Source organism: Anneissia japonica, unplaced genomic scaffold, assembly GCF_011630105.1.
Source record: "Anneissia japonica isolate Jap-2015-1 unplaced genomic scaffold, ASM1163010v1 scaffold586_len169585_cov113, whole genome shotgun sequence".
NCBI lineage: Eukaryota > Metazoa > Echinodermata > Crinoidea > Comatulida > Comatulidae > Anneissia > Anneissia japonica.
Window position 1 is genome coordinate 55,983 of NW_022730388.1, and position 226 is coordinate 56,208.

Below are 226 nucleotides of genomic sequence, written 5' to 3' on the forward strand. Positions count from 1 at the left end.
CGTGAGTAGTTTGTTAGGTTAGGTTAGGTCTAATTTATAAGTCCCTATTTGTAATCCCCATTGCCAAATAAATCATTATTAAGTATACAACTAGAAAAGGTTCCTCTTGTTTTATTTGTGGCCATATATGTAAACATCTACAGACTGAGCCTGCGCATAACTGGAACCCGAACCCCACGACGAATTAAGTGACGGATTCGCTTACTTCAAGTAGTGGGCACCCGCT